We start from the raw sequence: 23,060 nt of genomic DNA on the forward strand, positions 1-23,060 counted from the left end.
GATTAAATTCCCCTCTACCACAGATGGTCTGTGTGACCTTGGGCAAGTCACTTCACCCTTTTGTATCCCTCTTTCCCCTCTTACTCTTTGTCCCACTTATTTAGATAGTAAAGTCTTTGGGACAGAGACTGTCTCTCAGTATGTGTTTGTACAGTGCCTATCACAAGAGGATTTGATCTTGGTTTACATGCTACCGCATAGCAAACAATAGGATTTGGAACAAAACCAATGAGAATTGCTTTTAGACCAAGACTTATATAATGACATTTTTCAGACAGATGTGGCAATATTTTCCTTTTTTTAAATGTAGTGAAACTTGTCTTAACCCAGTGATGCTCAGACTGAGGCTCACGAGCCACAAGTGACGCTTTAATGGGTCTCCAGAGGCTCTTTGCAGCACATGATATTAAAACACTGTGATTTCATTATTAACCAATCTAAGTTATTAATCAGTCAGGATGCTTTTACTATGTTATTATGTTATCAACTACAGATGGTTAATAATACTCGGCCAGTCATTTTGCTGTGAGAATTTTATATATATATATATGTGTATATATATATATATATATATATATATATATATATATATACACACATACACACACACCACACACAAAGAGAGAGAGAGAGAGACTGGGAGTAATGATGATTGCTAATTTGGCTCCTGAATCACTGAGGTCTGAGTATCACTGTCTTAAACACTTGCCTCTCTTTTTAGGCAGCTGGAGTTTGTCCCTATCACTCAAGGGACAGACAAACTTCAGCTGCTTAAAAAGAGATGGCCTTGAAGTGAAGGAGGGGTAGTGTTGTAACCAGAATGGCTAGGGCAGAGGTTCTCAAACTGTGGTCCGTGAGCTCCATGCAGGTGGTCCGCAGATAGTTCCCTCTGAGGTGCATGCCTGGGTGGCCTCACACAAGAGAATGAAAGGCCACCCAACTAGTTAGTGGAGTGCGCAGGCATGGCTTCGCTAATTAGGTGCCTGGACCCTGGAGAAGATGCACGTGTAAGGTGAGGTGGTGGGCTTGGGAGAAATAGGGGGTAAGTGAGAGGGGGCAGTGGGGTGAGAAGAGGGGCTGCAGCGGCCAGAGAAAGAGGTGACTTTCCCCAGCTCCAGGGCTGTGGCTGCTGGGGAGAGACGGCCCTCTTTCCCAGCCCCAGCTCTGTGGCTGCTGTAGCAGGGAGAGACCCCCCTCCTTGCTAGCCCCAGCTCGGGGGGTGCCACAGCGGAGGAGAAAGGGCACATCCATCGCATTAGAAAGGTAAGACTACTGATATTAAAATATGAATTGTGTGCTTTTATTTGTAGAACAAAATTTTTTAAAATTATTATTAAGTTTTTTTTATATAGCGCTTTTATCCAAAGCACTTTAGAATAGTTAGATAATGGTACAAACAACATTTGGAGAGATCATGAAGTGGTCCGCCAAGACCCTCAGCAATTTTCAAATAGTCTGTGGGGAAGAAAAAAAAAAAAAAGCTTGAGAACCACTGGGCTACGGGATACTCTTGGAAAAGTCTCTGAAGATGAGAAGTTGCCTTTGAAGGGTGTCCTTTGAGCAGGTTTCACTACACTAGGTCTGTATTAATTTTGTTAACTTAGGAGCCTTGAGTTCAAATAATTAATTTTCCTGCATTCTAAGGAAGCCTCTGGACAAACACAGTCTTTGACCCTCTAAAGGGTTTTCACCAGTATTATAATATCTACTATTTGGAGGTAGGTTTAAAGAAAGCATCTGTAATTCCTATAGAATCCTAACAGCCATTTATAATTACTCAGAAAGGGCTTTACTCAGCCATTACCTCAGGTAAAACTTCCATTGAATTGTTAGAACTATATCGGAGTTACAGATGCTTTCTTTAAAGCAAAGTCCATAAAGGAGATATTACTGGCAAGCAAAAAAAAACAAAACAAAAAAACAAAAACAAACAAAGAAAAAACCACCACCACAGGATTGAAGGCTGCCTTTGTCCAGAGGTTTCTTCAGAATGCAGGGAAATACTGATCAGAACTCAAAGCTACCAAGCTAACAAATTTAATATGGACCTGATATTTCACAAAATAAGAGGAAATCTTGTTTCCCCACTTGAAAAGTATCCTTCAAGTCTTTGCTTTAAATATTCAAAACATCTTGCATGTACAGTATCGTTAAAATCAACCCTACATTCAAATGGTTTAGAAGAACTAAAATGATAGAAACTTGTTCAGGGCTCAGACTGAATTGTATATAAAAGGTAGCTATTCTCCCTGAGAAAGCCAGGATATAGCACATACACACACACTGAGCAGAACCTTGCTAATTCAAACTAACACTGGAAGAGACGGATCCATTGTGGATTGCCAAATCGAGCATACAAGAAAACAAATATTAAGATATCTGCATCAGAGTGACCTTTATTCATTGTCCATCCATGCCAGAAGAAAGACACGAGGCCATAGATATGGTTTAAATAGGCTACAACTTTATTCACGTATAATATCTGGGAGTACTCGGCAACAAATTGTACAATGCAGGAAGGAGGGGGTCGTCTCCCTGCTGTTCAAGATGTAGGTGCCCTAAACCCTCTTCTTCAGTCCCCCTTAAAGGGACCAAAAGAAGGAAGTGGGGTCAGCTCCCCACTGACAAGACATAGGAGCCCCAAGTTCCCCTGCTCAGCTCCCATAAAGGATGATTTCCTTCAAATCCTTTTCCAATCCATTTTATCGGATAACCGTATCCCTTCCATACTGAGTACCTGCACTGGACATCCGCCAAATATATGCTTACATAGAAGAATCATAGAAGATTAGGGTTGGAAGAGACCTCAGGAGGTCATCTAGTCCAACCCCCTGCTCAAAGCAGGACCAACACCAACTAAATCATCCCAGGCAGGGCTTTGTCAAGCCCGGCCTTAAAAAACCCTAGGGATGGAGATCCTACCACCTGCCTAGGTAACCCATTCCAGTGCTTCACCACCCTCCTAGTGAAACAGTGTTTCCTAATATCCAACCTAGACCTCCCCACTGCAACTTGAGACCATTGCTTCTTGTTCTGTCATCTGCCACCACTGAGAACAGCGAGCTCCATCCTCTTTGGAATGCCCCCCCCTTCAGGTAGTTGAAGGCTGCTACCAAATCCCCCCTCACTCTTTTGTTCTGCAGACTAAACTAGCCTAGGTCCCTCAGCCTCTCCTTGTAAGTCATGTGCCCCAGCCCCCTGATCATTTTCATTGCCCTCCACTGGACTCTCTCCAATTTGTCCACATCCTTTCTGTAGTGGGGGGCCCAAAACTGGATGCAACGCTCCAGATGTGGCCTCACCAGTGCTGAATAGAGGGGAATAATCACTTCTCTAGATCTGCTGGCAATGCTCCTACTAATGCAGCCCAACATACCATTAGCCTTCTTGGCAACAAGGGCACACTGCTGACTCATATCCAGCTTCTCGTCCACTGTAACCCCCAGGCCCTTTTCTGCAGAACTGCTGCTTAGCCAGTCGGTCCCCAGCCTGTAGCGGTGCATGAGATTCTTCCATCCTAAGTGCAGGACTCTGCACTTGTCCTTGTTGAACCTCATCAGACTTCTTTTGGCCCAATCCTCCAATTTGTCTAGATCACTCTGGACTCTATCCCTATCTGCCAGCGTATCTACTTCTCCCCCCACACCTTAGTGTCATCCACAAACTTGCTGAGGGTGCAATCTATCCCATCATCCAGATTGTTAATAAAGATGTTGAACAAAACCAGGCCCAGGACCGACCCCTGGGGCACTCCGCTTAATACCAGCTGCCAACTAGACATTGAGTCATTGATCACTACCCATTGAGCCCGACAATCTAGCCAGTATTCTATCTACCATATAGTCCATTCATCCAATCCATACTTTTTTAACTTGCTGGCCATATCAAAAGCTTTGCTAAAGTTAAGATATATCACATCCACTGCTTTCCCCATATCCACAGAGCCAGTTATCTCATCATAGAAAGCAATCAGGTTGGTCAGGCATGACTTGACCTTGGTGAATCCATGTTGACTGTTCCTGATCACTTTCCTCTCCTCCAAGTGCTTCCAAACAGTTTCCTTGAGGACCTGCTCCATGATTTTTCCAGGGATTGAGGTGAGGCTGACCGGTCCGTAGTTCCCAGGTTCTCCTCCTTCCCTTTTTTAAAGATAGGCACTATATTTTCCTTTTTTCAATTGTCCGGGACCTCCCCCGATCCCATGAGTTTTCAAAGATAATGGCCAATGGCTCTGCAATCACATCAGCCAATTCCCTCAGCACCCTTGGATGCATTAGATCTGGACCCATGGACTTGTACTTGTCCATCTTTTCAAAATAGTCCTTAACCTGTTCTTTCACCACAGAGGGCTGCTCACCTCCTCCCCATACTGTGTTGCCCAGGACAGCATTCTAGGAGCTGACCTTGTCTGTGAAGACATAGGCAAAAAAAGCATTGAATACTTTAGCTTTTTCCACATCATCTGCAACTAGGTTGCCTACCCCATTCATTAAGGGTCCCACACCTTCCCTGAAAGTTGTAACATTATAATCACCCTACTGCCAGCTCGATCCAGGTAAAGAGGGTCTTTACTGGGCTACATGGGGTATAAATACAATCCACTCTTCCGGTCAGTAGGAAAGGCAACACAGTGTTCTTCTTCTAAACTGGCCCCAACTTCTTGCCCATCCCTGTAAACTTTTCCTCTTCTTCTCATTTGCTGTAAGGGAGACCTTTAAGGGGCAATGCCCCTTTTCTTCCGGCTAGCCAGACAAAGACCCACTCTCATAAAGGTTTCAGTGGGCACATTTTTTTTGGCCAAATGTCATGTTTTATTTATCATAACTCTTCAGACTACACTAATAAAAGTAAAAGTAATGCAGTCTCAGTAATACGACACCTCACAGCAATGTGCTGCTATTAAACTATTGCTGAAAAGTGAGTTGAGATAGGCACTTTCACATTTAGGGAAGGATTACGTTACCTTTACTCATTTTACTCCATGAGTTGTCCCACTGAAATCAACTGGGCTACTCGACAACTAAGGCTACTCACTATGACTCAAGGAGGCAGAATCTGGTGCTGAATTAGATTGTCTGTCTGTTCAAACAAACACACATATGAATGTGTGGGTAGAGTAGAACCAATCTGTATAGAGATTAAAAATCCATACAACAATATGAACAATCAGCCCAGAAGATGCAAAAATCACATCTGTAATAATACAGTAACTGCTGGTGATGGAGAACTCTAATGCACTGAGCAATAAAGTAGTGATAAGGCCTAAATAACGTCGACCAATTAAAATGAATGTTCCTGGCACTCTCGTTTCACCACTTTCAAATAACAGAAAGCTCATGTGGTCCATTGTGGCATGCTAGCATCAGCAGAAAAGTGAGAACTACAGTACTTCAACATCCTAATTGCATTAGGCATAAAAACACTAGGGCAGCCCCGCGGCAGGGCTGCCCTCCACAGTTAAAAGGCAGATGTCGGCACTGGTGAAATGCAGGTTGGTACAGTTCTGACAGGACCCATCTACAGGGAGGAGTGTTCATTGAATGAACACAGTCAATGTCAATGGATCAGAGTTCTATTTCTGTAAATACAAACACATGCAGTGTCAGCGAAGTTGCATTAGTTAGAAAAAAAAAGACAATCAAAATGAAAAAGCTGCAGTTTCTGTTATGCCTGTCTCCTTTGGGGATTATATTTTGTCTATGGATTTGTTTTTAAGAGATGTTCAGTCATTATATTTTTAGATAGTAGTGATATGGCCCAGTGTATGTCCTCTCACAGACCATTCCTGAAGAGTCTCCAATAGTTGTGTGCCTTGGCATTCTAAAACACAGAGCTGTCAATAGCAACAAGTTTAACTACATCAACAAACTGACAGTATGAACTTCAGAAAGCTGCATGCTAGAAGCGTCAAGAAATATTGCTGATCACAACTTGGTCATCAGCTATTGTAGGTACAAAAGCATCCAGAAAGAGTATGAGTTACTCAGTTTGTTTGTGTTGGAATTGGAAGTGACTTTTCTTTTTTTCATTCAATAAACAGCACGAGAAGTGATCCATCTGAAAAATGTTACAAGACTTCCAATCAAATATAATGATGAAAAAAACTCAGCAGTACAGGATCAGCAGCAGTAAAAGGTTTAATTTGAAGAAAATGAAGGGATGCCTACAGCATCTTCAAAGCAATCAAATCACCAAAGAGAGGGCTGTGCAAAAGAAAGATAAATACAGCGTAATTTTTTTTAACCCTTTCTGAGATGAAACCACCTTCCTACCCTTCCCAGAAGGGAATATGCTGACCATGGCTTATTAGTACAATATATTAGAAAAAGGTTGAGTTTTGTCTGAATTAATATCTTCTTAAACAACAAAGTCTTAATTCTACTTTCAGTTACACCAATGTAAATCTACAGTAACCCCATTGATTTCAGTGGGATTACTCTGAATTTAGACTGGTGTTAACAGCACATTGTAGTGGTATTATTTGCATATATAAATACAGATACACACAGACAGATACACACACTCTGCAATTCCTCCAAATACAAAACCGTTTATTATTTGTATCTCCTGATTAAATAGGTTATTAACCTATTTTGAATTAGTCAGAAGTTTGTATTTCTCTGGGAAACAGATCAATGGTCAAGTTCTCTTATTTAAGTGAGAATTAACTTCATGTTTTGTAAACAACTCCTTTGGACAAGCTTCATAAAATGCACTAGTCGATTTCTGCTGTTTGATTATTTCATTTACTGTTCTGCACACTACATCGTCACAAAGGAAACTATATAGTTTATGGTAGTTCCAGTTCCAGAATTTAGGGTCATCATTTTTCTGATTTCCATGCAAAATTCCTATGGATGTTAATAGGTGTTCCGCATACCACATTATGTACTCTTGTATTTTTGGTTAATGCGGTTCTGGCTCACTTACAGAATAGAAGCATCACTGCAGATTCTCTTTACAGCTAAAGCATGGGGTATGTGCATGTGTGTTTACATACGTGTACAGGTAGTAAGTGATAATCGGTAACCTGTCAAAGAAGAATATGCATGAAGTGTCTGCTGAGCTGTGGAGGCAGGCTACAGAGAAGAAAGACATATGCAGCGAACACATTTTTTCAGAATAAAACTGGTTATCTGCTTGGTGGCAAGAGACACACCTGTACTATACAGAGTCTGTTCCCACACACCTCTCTTCCCTGTCCCAGGAGCATGATGATGCCTCCCCATTACTTAGACATCTCGCGGCCCGCTAGTCACTGAAGGATTCAGTTCAAATTTGCCCCCTTTGTTTCTAAAACTCTCCACTGACTTGCTCCATGCTTGTCTCACAGGTCTCCTTTCCCCACTCTCCTCCTGCTCCTCTAGCACGGCTCTCCTCTGTCCCTACACACCAATGGTGGATGAGTTTGTGTGAGAGCCTCCTTCTCTGCATCTTCTGGCCTCTGGAGCTGACTTCCTGTCTCCTTGCCCCTCACTACTTCTCCACCTACTTTCAAATCTAATTTGAAGATATATATCTCACTCCTTACCCATAGGACTTACTTTTCTGTCCGTCCGATAGATTTAATTTTCGAGCTGTAAAAGCAGCATTACACTCTAAGCCATTTTAGAAGGGACGTTGTCCGAAAGATGCCATATGAAATAGAGCTTTATTCCCATGTACTCTAAACACACACAAACATTCACTTTTCATATATGAGCCACCGCCGACAGAAAACGTACAAAAAGCTAATACGATGGAAGTTGACTTAAAAAGATAGAGTGACTAGTCTTAAATCGCACAGTATTGAAATATGTTTTGAAGGCCACAATGAAAACCAGCTGGGAGCCATGTGTAAAATATAATGGTACATGCCTGCAGGGAAGGAAGTTAGATATTGAATGATTAAGTTTAGGAAAGTATATAATGTAGTATATCATTACAGGAGTGAGCTGGATTACTTGTCATAAGCTAAGGCTTTGTGGTCTTTTTAAAATCTAAAGCAAAGAAATATTGGGGTGGGGGAAGGGGCCACTGCTCCGTTTCACAGGTAGCTGCTCCCCATCTCCATTAAGATGATCTTGGATGAGAAAACAGGCTTCAGGTGAAGACTACCAGATTTAGGTCCCATAGAAACAAACCAAACTGGACAAACTCCATTTAACTACAGTTCTCCATCAGCACAGAATTCAATTTTGGCTAGATTCATTACCTCATTGACATTCGTTTCCACTCCCACTCTCTCCCCATCTAGAGCTAAAGATGACAACATAGCCCCTCATTAAGGGAACATGTACTCTCCCACCCCCCAATAAGACAATTGAATAAATATATGTATGTGTTGCATTGTGCATTGAATGTCTGCCAGCTAGCTAAAGGTTAACAAAGCTTACTTTGTGAAAAACAGGTTTTGTTGCCTATATAACTGTCACAACTGATTAGAAACAGGAACCACATTTCTACATGATTTGTGTCATCAAAACTCCAAATTCTTTGTTTTACAATGTGGTTCAATTATTTCCTTCTTAGCAAAGAGAATTAGTCTGTGAGATCATTACTTCTAACACATTCTCTCAGAAACTATTGAAGTTATTATAAGGTGTCCCCCCCTTGTCTTCATCGCCATCCCTGTCACTATGTCATAAGATTACCTTCCCAAAAGAGAAGACAGTAAATTTTTTAAGTACAGGCTCTCTCTCTGCAGGGATTATATTGCCAGAAGTGACTCAGAGCAGCTGGAGGCTCTGAGGATGGCTTACCGTGGGCAATATCAGTTCCCATAAAGCTACTGTAACATGAAGTCAGAGGTAGCAAAGATTCATTGGATCTTGCTTTCTCTTTTCTGAGAGGAAAGACTACCCCCGTTGGCAAGAGCCCTAACACTCCCTGGGGCAGGAAACAACCCGCACCCGGAATTTATCACACCATCCCAGACAACCAAAAATTGTAGTTGCATCAAGAACTCTTACGATGCCGATTATGGGGAATTTTAGTCTACTTGGGCCCATGAAACCCTAGAGAGATACAAGAGACTACCAGAGCTTTACAAAACAGTGGAACACACACACTTAGACCAGTTACATACTGCATCCATTACAGACATTTGGGCCGGATCCTACTCCCATTAAAGTCAGTGGGATTTGTCACCAACTTCACTGAGAGCAGGACCAGGTCCTTAATGGGACTTTCAATTCACAACTTAACACACTAAGCATCCACTTCAGAACAGTTACTTTCCTTGGCCCTGATCCAAAGTTCACTGAAGTCAATGGAAAGACTCCCACTGAGTTCTGTGGGTTTTGGATTAGACTCAATCACCATTTGCAAGACTTAACTTTGCAATCAAAGGGTTCCCATGCTGCTCCATCAGTGGCTACTTACCCTCACACCTCACAAGCAGGGTATCCCACTCCCCAAGACTTGGATTAACCTTAGCATGCTAGCATTTACTATAACCAGCCAGCCAAAAGTCATGCCAAGGAAGATGTACTATCTAGCTATGTTACATTAATCCATTGGAGACACATACAGATGTATACACACACAGCTCTGTATTTACATATCTTGCCCACAGGCTGCAAAGAGTTAGCTTAATACATTGTATTGTACAAGAATAGACCAGAACAAGACACTGCAGTAAAAAAAACTACACACAAACAGGATTTCCAGTCGGGTCACACTGGCAAAAAGCATTAATTAGACAGAATTCCTGAGCTGAGACACTTTACAGGCTTCTATGAATGTCTGCATGAGAAACTGTAATAGAAGTTACAATTTGCACCTGTGTTCATTTTTCCTTTTAAAGTAGTGGGGTGAGATATTTTATTTTTTTTTTGCTCTTGCAAAGTGTACTTATTTAGATAAATATTGCAGCCCTAGTTACAGCCCCAAATGAAGTATTTTCTTTGGGTTCATTCACGTGTCTGTTATTTTACATCTTGACACCATAAAGCTGTGTTAAAGGCTGTGGTTTAGTTCCGTTGCTTTTCTTGGATTATACAGTATCCTAAGGTCAAAAGTCAGGAAAATCCAAACTGTTATTAAAAAAAAAAAGTATCTATGAAGTGATGACAAATTGCAGACTACAGGTGTTAGATTACATTTTGACTTCAGGCAGGTTTAATATACTTTCGTTTCCTTTTACAATTGCTCCTAGCAGGTACTGTTATGGGTAAGGGATTTTAAAAAAAAAGTGGTGTTCAATAAAAGAAGACCATGTCAAAAGAAATCAATATGAGCGTGCAAAATGGTAGGAAGTCTGACATGGATATATATGTTCACTTTCATCTAGTTTTAGTCTGAGCTTCCTTTAATATTATAACCAAAATGCTAGTGGCATTTCTCGTGGGTTTTTTTTTAAATGCAGTTTAATAATTGCTTCACAAGAGTAAACATCAGCACCAAAGATAATCACACAATTTGTGATATATAATGCAACTCCTTTTATCAGGGCCCAAATAAATCTTTATGGGTTAGTTGGTTAAAATGATCTTTAAACCAACAGCCCTAATTCTTCTTTTCAGCTGCAAAGAGACAGCAGCTAATTTGAAAAATAAATAAATAACATGGCCACACAGCCCTTCCATATCACTTTTCATCTGCAACATATTAATTCTCTGAGTTAGGTGGACAGGGAAAAATGGGTTCCGCAAGGAACCCAAACTCAAGTACAAGCCCAGTTTCTAAATGGGAATGAGGAACTCGTTGAGTGCAATTCATTTCAACAGCTTCCCAGCATACATTCCATATGCTTCCTTTTGCTTTATGGCAGTCATGTTGCTTAAGGGCAAGAAATAAACAGTGATCGAAAAAAAGGGCAAGAGACAGAACAAACACCGAGCTTCTGAAACAAGGGATCGATCCTGCAATCATTGTGCACCCAACAGGTTCCCGAAGACAAGAAATGAAGGACTGTTGTGGTATTCTTAATTTTTTTTTTATTAGAGCAGCAACAAACTTTAATTGCATTTATAGATAAGGGAGACAAAGGAGTGAACTGTTCCATCCTCCTTAAAAAACTATGAGTTGGAAAAAAGTTCAGTAGTGTACTGCATTTGCCATCACATCAGAAGTGATAAGTGTAAAGTGTTAGTAAAATTCAATTAATCTCGTTGACTTAAAAAAAAAAGAAAGGTGTACTCTCCCCTCCTAGCACACATTGCTCCCATTAATGCTAACAGGGGCTTAGCATGCATCAAAGAGCAAATACACCACAAAACATTTTTAAAAGCTATCATCACTGGAGATAAAATATAAATTACAGCCTGATTACACTGTGCTGCTAAGAGGCTACATGTGTGATATGACTCACAGTGACAACTGGGGATGACCAGATAACATTTGGACAGGTCTATGGTTACTATAAAAAACATCTGGGCATGGGAATTTTTTTAAAACATAGAATTACTGTCTTCACAGTTGTTTGAAGAATGTTTACAAATCAGTCTTAAAAAAGAGAAAAATTTCTGCCATTACTTTACCACAATCATGACCTTATTTTCCAATAATGCGTGGCTTATTTCCCCTTCCTGATCTAGGTTAATAGACAGCACGTGGCTGCACAAGAGTTACTATTTTGCTAGTATAATGTTTTAAAAAATTACAACCCTGAACACGCTAAGTAATTCATGGGTGTCTGGAAAGGGTGACTTTTCCTTTGTAACACTGACTAAGCTCTTCACACAAAAACACAGAGAAAACTTTCATTGCTGTGCAGTGCATGGGAACTAGCTGATTTTATAGTTGAACATAAATGAGCTCAAGCTGATGATCCCTGGATTAGCTCTGAACTTCCCAACTCTTTCTGGTTTAAGCCAGATCCTTAGGTTTATTGTATCGTAGTTTTAAATGAAAGAGAATACACTCCTCTCCAATATCTAGCTGCACTACGAGAATTTTATAAACAACATTGTTTACCCAATAGGTGGAGCCGTCACATACCTACTATGTGGATACGTACTATGTGGAAAACAGGCCAGATTCACTCCAGCTTCTGCTGGTGAAAACCAGGCTGCAGGGTCTCTGATGGCAGAAAGGCCTGATTATGGATGTGGGTTGTAGCACAGGTTGGCTACAATCTCTCATTCGAAAGAGGGTGAAGGAATCAGCCCAAAAAGTGGGTGGCAGAGGCAGGGGATGCAGTATGGCCACTGCAGCTTGTGGATGCGCTTTGTTCTCTGCATGTGTCTCAGCCAGCAGGGCTCTGATGGCTCCCTGGTGCAGCGAAGGTAGCCCTTTCCCTATTGTAACTCGTGATGGGATTTAAAGATGAAAACGCTGCCTTACTCAGCCACCGGGAATGAGTCATCCTCAAAGTGCAGTGGCACATGGAGATATCACCTGGCCATTTGCCACCAGCTGGAGTGACTAGCCCAATAGATGAACACTCTAAATACCTAAGCCTCTTGAGTCTGAGAACTTGGCCTCGAAACCTCTGAGGTGACAGCTTTCTATCAAGATTTCTGGCATTTCCTGCTTCAGGTTAGATTGCAGATATTGTGAGAACAGCCTACACGTAAAGTGGAGAGAAGAACCGAGAAGCAATTGCAGGAGGGGAGCAACACTGCTCTCTTCTCTCCGTCTCAGGTATCTTTGGGGTGCCCATCATCACAGCATCTAAATTGCCACTAATGTCAGGCTTGGGTTCCTTCTGATCTCTGGTACAGCAGGACTTACACAATAAAGGACACTTCGCTGAGAATGGCCCATCTCTGGCTCTTGGGGGCTGCATTCTGGGCACTACTGACTACCAACTAATGCAAGCGGAGGTGTCAAATGAAGAGGCTGCCTCAGAGGCATCCAGACACCATCTCATTAAGGGCCATAACAGTTCTAGACGAAGGCTTTGAGCTGGCTCCAGAAGCTAACAGGAAGTCACTAGAGAATGCAAAACATGAGTCGAGTGGTTCTGGGATGTTTTCCTACTCAAGAGGCAAGCTGCTGCATTCTGTATAAGCTGTAGCGACCCACCCTCAAGCACAGAGAGAGGGAGCTGCAATAGTCAAGTCTGAAGGTGAGAAATGCTTGGATTGCTGGAGCCAGAACCTCCTTCAAGAGGAAGGATCAATGTTTCCTGCCTAGCTGGAGGTGGGCGATGGCATTTTGGGGCACTACTGTACTTAGAGTCCTTCCATCTGAATTTGGTTAGGGTGCGGTTCCAGTTTTTGGCAAAGACTTGGGTTGGTTCTTATTTTATCCAAAGCAATTCGCCCATCCCTAATTGAAAGCTGGCAAAACCATCATATTGAATAACAGAGCCACTTTTTCAGTCAAAGTCATCCAAAAATGGATCTAAACTTTTGACATATTTTTGGTACGTTCTGTATCTCAAAAAGTTACCACTCCATGCATTTTCTTCTTTATCCTAAACATCATAAAGGATTTGCCGTTAGCCTGCGGGAGAACTTTCCTGCCAAATTCCAGCCGAGAGCAAAGTTTAAGGTCAAGTTATAAACCCCATAACTATGGTGGCACAAATGGCGCCACTATAATCATGCAGTTTTCCAGCTACTTAGATTAAGAAGAGGGTTTTGAATTATTTAAAGGGAGGATATGTTTGGATTAGACATTTTATTCCGGCGGGTAATTATTTGTCCCATCAAACTGTTTTAGTCCTCACCCATGGCTATTTGGGGTTCCAAGAATACCCAACTGTTCTGTTAATTTTTACACTCAGAAGTCAGAAAAACCTGCCTGTTATGGTTAGTGAAAATAGTAGATTTGTGCTGATAAAACACTATTCAGCATGTTTTTGCTTTCTAGACGTAACCACCAATGCACTTAATAACAGGACTTGAGCAAACTATACCGTGTGAATCAAACACATAAAAGTATAAATATTCCTTTTTTAGAACGCCAGTCTTAAACACCACATTATAATCAACTGCCATGGTAAAAGGCAAAATAGCCAGCATTACCACACATACAACTGGCATAATACGCTTTATTATACCCTTAGCTTAAAATTGGGTAAATAAAGTCAAATGATCAAAGTGCTGAGTTCTCCAGGGACTATGAGACAGAAGACAGTAGATTTTTGGGAATTATAACAAAGATCCTTTGTCTTTGTGTTTCACTCTTGAAAAGGTGTGGAAGTTTTGAAAACACTGGACGATTATCTGATTTTGCTAGTCTTGTTTCAATTGCCATTTTTCACTGGACACTAATTATGACCAGTACTAGTTTTCCTATAGTAGATGACGGATGTTGTAAATTGCAAGCTGTAAGGAAATGTTTCCTACATTGTTTGCACTTGTGCGATACTGGCAGTACAGATGTTTTCTGTTCAGAAAATTAGGCACAAATGCAATTGAAAAATAAAATGCACTTCATTCTTTTTGATTAAAAAATTGAAACAATTCAGTGTAGATGTGGATGGCTGATGCAAAGGCAGGTAAAGTATTCAAAGGCATGTAAGTACAACGACAACAGTCTTGTGGTTAAAGCACTGAACTGGGACTCATGACATTTGGGTTCAATTCCCAGATCTCCCACAGACTTCCCTGGGCACGTCACTTTTCTGTGGGCTTCTGTTCCCAACCTATACAATGGAGCTACTAATTCCTTCAAACAGGAATTAATTCAGGGAAGGCTTGTGTCATGCAGCAGGCCAGACTAGATTATCACAATGCTCCCTTCTGGCCTCATAATCTAAGAAATTACTAATGGTTTGAACAAGCGACTGGGAGTCGTGACCTCTGAGTTCTAGTCCAGATCTGTCACTGACTCGTTTGGAGAAGACGACTGACCATTCTGTGCCCCAGTTTACTTACTACATGTGATCTTACCTACATTACAGGGATACGGTGAGGCTTAAAGGAGGTTTGCAGAGATCCCTGTAAGAGGAGCCTTAGATTTGCACTATAATTGCAAGATCCTTTATTTACATCATTTTGTACCACCAAGAAATGGAAGTTTATGGCAAGAGGATCTAGTCTTCCACTGTGCTACCCCTATAACTCCTGTTGACATGCATAAGGGCTGTGTGCCTACACAAATGGAAGAACTGACCCAAAAGAATAAGAAGTAATGTCGTTTATAAAAGGAACTTAATATATACGTCTTCCATGTGGGAATCCTTCAGTCCATGCAGCACTGATAATCAGTTCGCTTAGAAGTACTGATGAAACTAGGAAGTTACTTAAAACATCTTCAGACCAGCTGCTTCTCAGAGTTAAATGCATATATGTTGCTGTTACTTGCCCAAGGGCAAAGCGTGTACCTTGCAACCTGTACACTGGCTCTGTGGCATTTCACCATGATTTTGTTCCCTCGCCCACCAAAATCAGTTCGAGCATAAATCAAAACTACTATAATCAGTTCCAACACTCCACGACAGGGGCCCATCTTCTTCCATCATTCTCCTTTACCCCTCCTATAAGCCTGAAACCAGGAAATTTACGAACTTGTTCTGCTTTAAGCAACCCAGGCATTTATAGTCGGCACCCAAGAAAGCCTTGCTATCGAGAGATATAGGTCCTAATTCTGATCTCACTTACACCAGGGTAAATCAGGAGTAACTCCTCTTAAGTCAGTGGTGTTTCACTAGTGTAAAGCCAGTGTGAGAACAGAATCCGGCCTCTAGAGTGCCATCAAGAGCTTTTCGCTAAGCAAATGGGCAAAGAAGCCAGCCAAAGGAATGAATCAAAACCAAGGGAAAGTTATAGTTTAAAAACAATAGTACTCCTCTCAGCAAAGGAAAAGCTTGAAGTGCATGATAAGTGGCTAAAGACATAATCAAAGCAAGATCTAGAGACAAAAAAAGTCTCTTGATTGAATGAAATGTAAATTAACCTGGCCCTGCTACAAATGCTTCCAGGGGAGACTAGAGCAGTCATTGTCCTGAAGAGACCCAAACCAGTTTGCCTCAAACCAGGACTGCAGCCGTTCACTTACATGCGATCTCACACGAGGAACGCACACACTTCGGAAGTCGAGAGTTGGAGAAAAAACCACTGCAGAGCTTCCAACTGAGTTTTCCACGCAGCCTTCCTCCCCAAATGAGCAGATGGTTTACAGTTCGTCAGGGTCAGAAAATGCCCTTGTGGCTTGCTTCCTGCCTGCCTGCCTTTGTAGCTTATCTAGATCTTATCAAGATACACAGTCGAAAAAAATTAGAGAAGCTAAGTACAGAAATTAGAGAAACTAAATATAAACCAAGACCCGTTTTGCACTTGTAAAGACCAGCACACAAATCAGTGTTCAATGCTTACTTGTAAAACACATGGGGTATGATTCTGAGAGGTGCTGAGTGACGTTTTAATGAAATCATTGGGAGCTGTGGTGCTTAGCACCTAGGAAAGGCAGGCCAATTATTTTTAATATGCCCATATACAGAGGTACCAGAACAATGCCTAATTTATGTAATGTGCTTTGAAGAAATCCGACCCTGGTTAGACTCTGTTTTCTTTGACTCTCTTGATCCCAGACGGCTACTTTACCTTGCTTATCAACTAAATGAAAGGTCCAATTCTGTAGTCCTTACTCCTTATTAGCTCATGAAATGTTTCCACTGAAGTCAATGGGAGTTTTGCCTGAGTGAGGAATGCAGGATCTAGCCCTAAGCCCCTTAATGACCAATCTTGTAGTAACAGAACCTTTCTCACATCTGCAATACCGGGCTACAGAAGAGCGTACTCAAAAGGGTCCTAAGCGTGCAAAACATTGTTCAAAAAGCTTCAGGAGAAAGAAAATTATTAGTATAGTTCCAATGTCCCATATTGGAGCAATGCAAAAAACCATTGTCCAAGCCAATGTACAAAAAAGGATCATGAGATTAAAATCTGAAAACCATATTGGTTCGTCTAGTTCTAAGGTAAAGACAGTACTTCCTACAGGAAATCTCTGAGGTCAACCAGCAATTAACTGAAAGGTTCTGATTGAATATGCTATTGACTGCTCTCACATCAGACAGCTTCCTGTTTATTATACCTTATGGGCTGTCTAGGTGCCAAGACATTAAACTGTCAATAATCTATTAATACTGAACTACTCCCTCCCTTCTCCTCCCCTCCCCCCCATGCAAATGCTCTCGGGCTAAGGAACTGTACTAAAAATATGTAAATTTTAAAACTGGAATGAAAATTAGTTCTTTAGGTTATTTCTTTATTTTGCTCCAGCTTAAATGTACAGCAATGTTCATAAACAATATGATATACAGTCTATACCTACACAGAAAAAATGTATTAAAAAAATGTCACAGACATGATCGGGACCATATCCTGAAATCTGGCTTTCCTTTCCCAGCCATCTTAAACAGTCAAAGTTAAATTTAATTAACAATTTACAATGAGGAGACAGAAGTTATTTAAAGAGAGGCCTACAGGTCCTTAACATTCAGTGTCTGGGAAACAGTTGTATGTAAAAAAAAGTTTTAATGAATTTAATAGAGAAAAGCACTTTAATTAAATGCTGTCAAAGAGGATTGTATTAATGACTGCACACAAAGGAATTTAAAGCAAGCCAAGTATATTTAGCGAATAGGAACTGGGCTTTCGAAGGCTGTAACTATTTATGTTTCCACAGTTGCAATGCATCTAGAAGATCGCAGTGCCAAGTGAAACCAGTTATGTTATTAGATATGATTTTATTTATTATGGATTATTAAAATTTCAAATGCCACAGGGAAAACATTTATTTCACTTCCAAAATGAAACAAAAATATTTCCTGCTTCTTCAGTACGAGGAAAATAGGCGAGGAAGTAAATAATAAATAGTAATAATAACTTAGCACTTAACTAGTGAAGGGCTGTCCATACACATCTTTTAAGGGATGCATTAAATCTTGGAATTTGAGCATCTCAGCTTCTTTCTTATACAACTGGATAGATTCACAGTTCTTCTAACTGTAATATCTCATAATGCAAAGGAAGTAGAGTAACTAATTCATACCCTTTTACAGCCATATTTCCGTTATATTGACAAAGTGGATTTTTGTAATATATTGAATATCTAAAAGTGAAAAACTGTAGCAAATAGGTACCAGGTTTTCCTGAAAGCATGAAGGCAACCAGGCTGCCATATTTTTCTACATCTGAAGCAAGGTCAGAAGGTTGAAATTTCCAAACCAAACTAGGAGATTTAGCCACCCAACTCCCAATAAAATCAATGACAGCTGTGTGGCTATATCACCTAGTTAAGTTAGTGCCATTTCAGACTACTTCTGCAGAATGCCCCACAGTGTGGATGAAATTTGGGGCATGGATGAAGGAGTTCTGTCTCCTCCTACTAGCCCCTTAAACTCTGGATTCAGGAAAAACACATAATATGGGCACGGCTTAATTAAGCAGACACATAAGAAAAAGCAGAGACCCAATGCAGAAAACAGAGACAGACACAACCAGAAACCCCAATGGGTGTCAACATGATTTTCTACCATGTTGGTACAAAGGTAATTATCAAAGATACCGTCCTAGGGTTATTCACGATAAACTATTGGAAACTGGGGGCTGTCTTTTGGTTTTAACTATGTCTATGAAACCCAAACAAATGTGAAGATTTTCCACATCTTTCTTGCCAAATGAGTGAAACTGTGTGTGTGTTTTGTTTCTCTTTTCCCAGAAATGGCAAGTGATTTTGCATACTCACATTTTTGGGTACCCAACCTGAGATACCTTGTAGAGGTTTGGGTTTTTATTGGAAGGTGGGTGTTCAGCTTGTCCTGAAAGTCAGGAGGTGTCTCAAAACCCCAAAACTGAGGAACTCCATGTCGATAGTTACTTTCAAAAATGTAGGCCACATTATATTTATACATATACACATATCTACACACACAGGCTACATAATATTTCTACACACACACACTCTCACAGAGAGAGAGAGAGAGAGAGAGAGGCCACATTTATATATACACACACAAGCTTATAATTCAAAACATGAGGAAGGGGGGGAAAGCATTTGAAAAGAGGCAGAAGTTGGGCACCTACTTCCTTTCAGGACGATAAGAATGATCAGAAATGGAGACTTTCAGCTTTCTAAATAAATTAACTAATTATTTTTAAAGTCTTTTATTAAAGTCATGTGTTTGATCTGGGTTTATAACGTAGCCTTTGTTGTTCTACAGCTAGGGATCTAGCAGGCAGCTTCACTCTCCCGTCTGTGCTAAGATATTTTGGAATATTCTTGGAAATACCGTAAATGTAGATGAATGTAAGAAAAAATATGTGCTACTGTACGTCTACATATTCTATGTAAGAATTGTGTATGTACAAAAAACAGTTCCGGTTTTGATATGTACATATACAAAAACAAGCTATACAAACATATTGTATACATCAGCAAAAAGTCTCCCCCTGCAATGTGTGCATATTTGTGTATGAGCCACTATCCAGGAAGTTGGAGCCTTAATCAATGGAGAGGAAGAATAGCCCAGTGTTAGAGCACCAGCCTGGGGCTCTGGAAACCTAGGTTTAATTCCCTGCTGCATCACAGACTTCCTATGTGATCTTGACCATCTCTCCGTGACTCAGTTCCCCATCTGCAAAACTGGGATAACAACACTTCCCTACGTCATAGGGGTGCTGTGAGGATTAATACTGTGAGATGCTCAGATACTGGATATCTTAGACAGATACTCAAACAAGAGTGAGGTTTCTGTGGATGCAAGAGGAAGAGGCTGGGGCAAAGCTGCAGTTGTTACCAGAGGGCAGGGCAGCCAGACATCAGACCACACTTCAGAAATTCTGCTAACCAGCAGCTGGCTGATGAAGTTCAATATGGACCTGCCTCAGTCAAATGGAATCTGTTTCATAACAGGAAATGTGATGGGTGTCCTTTTTTTCTCTTCCCTAATGTCTATAATTTCCCTGCCAATACTAATTTGCATATCTTTACATTGCAGAAGAGGCCAGCTGCACTGGGATTGGCAAAGGGGGCCTTACTCTCAAGAGGGGTCCCCACTTGAAAGCTCAGGTTAATAAGGCCAGTGTCCTAGAAGTGTCCACCACACAGATCTGCCTGGCTGTAAAGCCAGCTATTTTATAACTTCTGGGAGAGGATAAGAGAGACCACTTAGGGAACACTAATATGAAATGAAAAAGAGAGATTTTTTTGAACTACTACTAGAATTTTAGGAGTTTAAGTGGGGCAGCAGGTCCAACAGCTCTTCACCCTCACACCTGTGTCTTGTCCTGCTTTGAAAGTTCACAAGTTAAGAGTTAACTTAATGGTCACGCTTGTGGCCATGTTCACACATCCTCCAACTACTGCATCATTCAGAATAAAGTGACCATCTGAGTTCATGGGCGCCCTGGGACTAGGAAACAGCAGGTTAAAGGTAGTTCAGGTGGAAGCATATTGGCCAAGTTGCATGGGGGGGCGGGGCGGGGAGTGAGCTACATCTGAGACGGTGCAGTGTAGCACAGACATGAACTGAGCAGAGCAGTTTTCAGGGAACATGCCATTCGGACCAATGCTGTCAATCTCTTGTCTCTCTGAGTATTAAATTAAGCTACAAACAGATTTTAATGGTGCTTATTATGCTTGTATCCTGTATATTGTTTAGCAGCATAACCATGAAGACCAGGTGATATAAAATGCTAATATTGACCTTCCAGCTTCTTCCCCTGCTTACAAGTGCCACCTCAATTCACCTACTCCGGCACCAGTTCTCCTACACTGATGTGCATCTGACTGAAAACTCCCAGCCCACCAGCTGTCATAGAGCCAGCTTTACAATTTAAGTCGATCAATTAGAAATCTAAAGGTACATGGTCATATGACTAGGTGAGTACTGCTTCTAGAGAGATCACTTTGAAGAGACTGAACTTGCCACCTCAGAAATGACAAAACTATCCAGCCTTGTTGCTCTCTTCTTTCTAGGGTTAAATAAAATAAATTAATTTCAGAACTAAGGCAGTTTCCCTTTAATTGCAAGTGTGCTTTTACTGTCATTATAAGGGGAGCTGCAGACTTCAACTTAATAAAAATCAGCAGCACTTTTCAGCCACATTAGATATCCACACTAAACAGAAACAGCTGAGAAGGCACAGTAGGTAGGTTTGGCTAGAACAGTAAAAACTCAGTGGCTTTCCACTGCAATTGTAATAACTATCAATCATAGGAAATTCTATCGGATACCTCAGAGTCTGATATAAGGGGCTCATTGTCTGTTATGTGTTGCTTGTTGGCTTTGTCAAAATGCATGCAAGCCTCACTGGGGCAATGTTTCTGAGCTACTGTAGACTGTCAGAAAAATGTTCTAATGGTGCTCATCAAAAGGTGAAGTGGTCAAACATTCATTAGGATGTAAAACCACAGTGCACAGCCACAATTCTTTTCCAAGTAGGGAGGTTGTAATTCCTGAAGAGTTGAGTAACAGAGCTGCATAAGAACAACAGTACTGCTCTGAGGACTCCAAGTTCACACACACACACGTCGCTTTCCACATCCACAAGGCCAAAACGTCTAAAGCAGTTACCCCGTTTTCAGGGCAAACAGTTTTACATGCCCAGGTGGCCAAAAACATAGATTTGGGTGTTGCAGGACCAAGGATTTTTGCTGCACTGCTGGCCTCCTGCCACAAGGGGCCGTTGTGCAGAACGGGCAGCAGCCAGTCTCTGGAAAACTTGAGTCCAAACCTCACTGGCTTTCTGGCAGAATATTTTTGAAACTTCCATGCTGCTGAGGTGGATCCCAAGGGAGTTACTGTACACAGAGGGTACAGTCTGGGGGATACATGGCCAACTCCCTCTCCCCACAACATGGCAGTTAGACAGAATGGAAAGAAGCCAAGACGATGGTGCAATGTTCCACTCTCCCACTGCAGCAGCAGCTCTTCTAAAGAAGCTGGGTGTTGCCGATATGGGGAAAGCCGCAGTTATTTTGTTCCGTATTCACTTTGATGGAGGATTTGGTTTCATGCCAGGAGGAAGAAATGAACCAATTTCTCAAAGCCACCACACACGCTGGGGCAGTGGGAACAAAGAAGAACTCTGTAGTGGATGGGGACACACATGGGGGATGCTACAGGATGGAGAAAACCCTATTCCTCCCCAACTGCCAGGGGAGAAACAAACCTATTAAGATATATTAGCATTTGCAAATGCTAATGGGCTGACTTTTTCTGTTTTAACTGTATCATTTTTACACCGCAGTAATACAAACTTGTCTTTATTTACCATATAGTTAGGCATTTTTCAAAGTATTTTAAAATTTTTTAGGTTGAAAGGCGATACAGAAATGGAAGACAGCGCATGCACACACACATACACACACGCACACAACTCCAGGTAACATTCAGTGGTTAGATAATCTGTCGGGTTTGGAAACAGAGTAAGATTTGACACATATTTTTCCCCATAGCTCAAGGTCAAACAGCACATAAATACACCAAGTACTCAACATAAATGTGCCAGCTCAAATGAAGGTTCTAAGCTTTCTGAGACTGGTTCAAATACAGCTACACTGCAGATACAGTACAACCTGCCTACGTACACCCAGGCTTCTAGACCCGGTTTTATCTGTCGGGCCTCATTCCCATTTTGAGCAAGGACTGACAGGGATTAGAGGGTGACTTTTCTGGTATGTTTTGGGGAGCTATGATGTAGGAAGAGGCTGAAGCGAACATGGGAACAAGAGGGTATAATCATGCAGAAGAGTGGAGTAGAACTGGAGTGCGACACAAAATGTCTGGGGAAATTCATAAGCACAAGTCGCACAAAAAGATAGTTTGGGATGGGAAAGTGGCTTTTGTCTAAGTTGTCAAGTATGTGAAGACTGCTGCCCTTCCCAGATCCATTTGTGGACAAAATGAGTGTGCAGATCACTGTGCAGCATACTCTGCATGCTCTTTTCCTTGAAGGAACAATATTGCCATGGTTTTCCTCCTACCTACTGTTAGCTAAGAGTTACTAATTAGTATTATTTTTAAAATGGAGGAATTTTACATCAGGTTACCTCTTTTTCTTCTAATCTGCATATCGTATGTATTGATTGACCTGTGCATTCTAGTGTTAGTGCCATTTAAAATCCGTTATTTCATAAAGTTGCATTATTGTGGAGCTCATTCCCTTCTTTATTACTTCTATAAAGAGACTACGAGATTAGGGTTTCATGGATTGCCACCTCCCCTGCCTTGACCC

The 23,060-nt window shown here is 41.2% G+C and overlaps 1 protein-coding gene across 2 annotated transcripts in view; it reads right to left on the reverse strand.

Moving 5' to 3' along the window:
- The window catches only part of SATB2 (SATB homeobox 2), a 161,222-nt gene that overhangs the window by 1,141 nt on the left and 137,021 nt on the right, over positions 1–23,060 (reverse strand). The window lies entirely within an intron of this gene.

The sequence above is a fragment of the Lepidochelys olivacea genome (genome assembly GCF_965140295.1).
Source record: "Lepidochelys olivacea isolate rLepOli2 genome assembly, chromosome: 11".
Lineage (NCBI taxonomy): Eukaryota > Metazoa > Chordata > Testudines > Cheloniidae > Lepidochelys > Lepidochelys olivacea.